The sequence below is a fragment of the Saccostrea cucullata genome, unplaced genomic scaffold (genome assembly GCF_032062105.1).
Source record: "Saccostrea cucullata isolate Sc308-1 unplaced genomic scaffold, CSIRO_AGI_Scuc_v1 ctg5355, whole genome shotgun sequence".
In the NCBI taxonomy this organism is placed as follows: domain Eukaryota; kingdom Metazoa; phylum Mollusca; class Bivalvia; order Ostreida; family Ostreidae; genus Saccostrea; species Saccostrea cuccullata.
Window position 1 is genome coordinate 53267 of NW_026936128.1, and position 4689 is coordinate 57955.

Sequence of the window (4689 nt, forward strand, 5' to 3'; positions counted from 1 at the left end):
TTTCCCGCAATGACAGGAATGGGCCCGTGCCTTAGTATTTATAGAAAAAAAGCGGTTAAACAAGGGGGTACAGATGCACTGCCAAATGAAATGTTATGTGTAGAATCCATGAATGGAGGCTACTACCAAATATGACATAAAGTTGAATAACGGCCTAGCTAGTAATTAAGAAAAATAATATAAGAAAGGATGAAATAAACATTACCCTGGCCACCTATAGATTCCTTATCTTTCGCGAGCACTTATGACTGCGAAAGGACTCTTTAACGTTGAATCGCGAGAATTATAATTTGCTAATGGACGGTTTATCTTTACATTTTACATTGATTTTAGCACCATGAGAATAAAAGCGAGTAATTTTATTCCAACATTGATATGCTTCTCTCAAAATCATTAATTTCTAGTGTACATATAGGAATCTATAGTACGAGGGGCTATCACAAATTTCGTGGATTAAGGCTATAAAATTAGTACTATGTAGTCTGTGATTTCAAAAATTATATGGAAAACAAACAACAAACAGTAAAGAAGTTTAGAAAATTTTTAGTTTGATACGTTCATATTTGCCAAATTACTTTTAAATAAAAACAACATTACATGATCACCCGGCGCTGTCGGTCCACGTTCGACAACGTCATTGTTTTTCAATGTCGACTTAAGGTAGGATTCTTCTCTGGATTCTGACTACATGAAATATTCAAAGTATATTTGTTGATATGTGTAATATTTTTAGATGTAAGAGATTTAAGTACAGGTTCACGTAAGAATCATGAATAGGATATGGCAAGTTTTGCAATTTTATCAAAATATCATAAAAATGGCAACCTTTCCAACTTTATTTTAATTCAAGCTTTATATGAAATAAAAGACAAACAATAGAAACACACATGCCATGAATCTCAAACTTGACAAATTATGGTTACCATAGCAACGAACAATTTAATTTTGCCACATTTCTAAATATTTCAAAAAGTGTTCTTGCTTTCCTTTGCTAATTAGCATGAATTTCACAATTTGACTTAAATAATTACTAATATTATGCCAGATCTCTTTCATTTATAAACATATGAGTCTTTCAAGCAATTGGGAAACTTTATGAACTGCACCACTTGGACAGATTAAATTACAAATTACCAGACAAACATGTCAGTCATCAGCCTATTAGAAAAGTTCAGTCTGAACCTTGAACTGCAAAACTATTTATTACAATTCAATTTTTATAACATATTTCGATTAAAAATTTTTATTTGTTCAACACTCAATATAAAAAACTGCTCAAAATTCATAAAGAAGCAAGATTAATGAGGGACTATTTCTTGAAATGGAAGGATATTATAAGCAGAAAATTCTGCAAATCTACAAATTTATTAAATTCAATATCCTGGAACTTTAGCCTCACATATTTATACTCAGTGAATATTTTCTATTATTACATTATAGGAATTTTTTTAGGTCTCAATATATATACATTTTTAAACAAATTTTACACTTTACACTGAACAATCTTTACCAAAAATATGAAGATAATTTATAAAAGTCAATATAACATTTAACTTTTTGCTCAAAAATTGCATATTTTGACCAATATTTCAAATTTAACATCACTGATCCCAACTTTTTCTTTCATAATTTTAGATTACTCAATACTTTTGACAGATCAGTTTGAAACAAGGAAATATTTTCATACCATTTTATTAGAGTTTTTATATTCCAAGTAAGATCCTTTTTAGTGCAAAAAGGTCACACAAATATTGTATTAGTTTGCATGATTTGTTCAATGGTGAATATTATTCGAACTATTTTACGTAAATATTATCATACTCATTGGCATCTGATAAAATATGATAAAAGTTAAAGTGATTAACCAAAGATTAACAATTTAAGTGCAACAAGAGGCCCAGGGGCCACATCGCTCACCTGAGCTCTGGCTATGTAAAACTAAAAGCAAAAATCAGTTTAGTATTGAAAAAGTTAAATATTAAAGTGGGTTCAAGTGGGATCATGATTTGAACAACCTTGAATCTACACCACTTAAGGATGCTTCCATATAACTATGATCAATTATGTTTGTCGTTCTTGAGAAGATTTTAAAATATTTTCTATGTATTCCTATGTTAAACGTTGAACCCTGACCCCCCATCATGGCCCCACCCTACCCCTGGGGTCATGATTTAAACAAATTGAAATTTGCACTATCTGAGGATGCTTCCACATGAATTTCACCTTTCCTGGACCAGTGTTCCTTGAGAAGAAGATTTTTAAAACATGTCATTACTTTTTCATTAATTCATAAGCATCTCCCCTTGGAAGAGGGCATGGCCCTTCATTTGAAGAAACTTGAATCCCCTTTACCTAAGAATACTTTGTGGCAAGTTTAGTTGTTACTGGCCCTGTGGTTCTTGAGAAGTAGATGAAAATGTGACAAGTTTACAATGCCGACGACAAACAACGGACAAATTTTGTTCAGAATAGCTCACTTGAGCCTTTGGCTCAATTGAGCTAAAAATAGTCATCTTAATTGTATCTTAGCTCAGCAAGATGCACACTGACCCCTTATGTTCTCTGCGATTTTGAGTCATACTAAATGAGTACTTATCCAAAAGAAACTTCTCAAAAAATCATTTGTATTACAAATTCCACCAATTAAACACCTTAAATTGGAAATTAAGTCTACAAAAATCTTATATCTAAAGCAATTTTGTCTTATAAAAAAATCTGATACTTTTCTTGCATAATTTTATAATAAAAAAAATTGAATCACAAAAGAAAAGTAATTCTCTAGTTGCTTAAACTTTTATAATAATGTACTATTTTGAGATTATTTTTTTTTTTTGCTACTTTATACATTAGCAATATGTGATATTTTTATAATTAAATATTAGTTTCTATACAATATATCAATGCCAACAATGTACCAATGTAACCTTCGCAAAAAAAAACCCAAAACAAACATAAGTACTGTAGAGGGGGGAAATAACTCGCGGTGTTAATATTCACTATATTCACGGTGTTAACAAATCCGTGAATTCAAGAAACAGTGAATAAATTTTCAATAATCTCCATGTTTTATTTGGAAATTTGAGAATAGACTACGATAGATTTATATAGGTGTACGTGCAGTACATGGTCATTTAAGTAATTACGAGTAGGACTGTCATTCAATTAATTTTAATTATCACACTTTACTTTAATTCAAATCGGCAGATTATAATTTGTGTTTGTTCAAAAGCTGGTTTAATAGTCAACGCTACATGTTTCATCAATCAAAACACGTGGGCCATGGGTTTTGATTACCCGTGCGTAACTAATATTACCACGTGTATTTGTTACCTGCATTCTCAAGCATATTAGTTCATGTAGTTTTTATCGACATTTTGGTTTTAAAAAACCATTCAAATAAATATCGAACTTGCTGACGATGTGGATGGATATTATTTCGTAGAACTACAGCGACACATTTATTTCCGTCCAGTGGTTTTTTTTTGCCTCGTTGTATTGAAGATCTTGGGTGCACATGCACTCATCGTAATAGCATATAGGAAAGTCATTTGACGTTTAGGGACTATTAATAACTGCATTTGTGTTAATTAATCATTTATAAAATCTAACAATTTTATAATAACCTACCCTGTTGTTTGTGAAATAAAGACATAACGCTGATTAATGTCATTTACATGTAGCTATGTTATGGATTAAATGGAGACAAGGGAAGTAACTTTTATTACATACCAAACTCCGCAAATTCAAGAAATCGCGATCGTGTCAGATGAGAGAAAAACGTGAAAAAAAACTCGTGAAATTAATCCCCTATAATGTAATCAGAGATAAGAGAGCTCACCTAAACAAATATTTGCTTTTAAGTAAGACAAAGTCCCACATTAAAATAATAATCTATAAGTGTACATTGAAATCACTCATCTGGAAAATCAAGATGCAAGCCCGATAGTGTGCATTATAAGATAACTGTTACATCTAGAAAAAAAAATTAAATGCTTTAGAACATTTGTCGCACATAACAAGCATATTTATAATTATAAACATGAATGAAAACAAAAGCTAAACATGCTAAAGGGATTGTCTTCACTTGTCAGAAGATCAAAGAAAAAAATACATATTAGATACAATACTAGTATTACCAAAGTTTTTGTCTGCACACATCTTTTTAAATATGAATACCAAAATAATATCCAACAGAACAGGAATCTGGATAGCTGAATTGTGTGAGTGGCAAAGTGTCCCTTTCCTTATAAATTTACGAGGCCAAATTAATATTTTCAATCATTGCATCCTCCTCAATGGCTTCCAAAGCTGCCAGTAAATCTTTGTCATCAAAATCCTCTGTCACAGGTTTATTGTCATATCCCTTACTTGCCATTCTGGAGAAGAAAGAAGTTATGTGAGTTGTGCTCAACCATTCACTGACACTAAATAATTTGCTTCCATCATCATCATTAACAACCCTCATTTCTTCAGCAACTTCTGATGGAACTGCATTCCTCTTTTTTTTGCAATTTTCATATTTTTTCATCAAGTTGTCCTTCACTTTCTCCGGAAAACTTGAAATCTTCCTTGGTTTTCTAAGACCCCATCCCATAGGTTCAGCTTTAAGCTCCTTTTCAACACTTTCTTTAGAGGACAAAACATTTTTGCAGGTGATAACTACTTCACTACATACCTGAGCCCACTGAA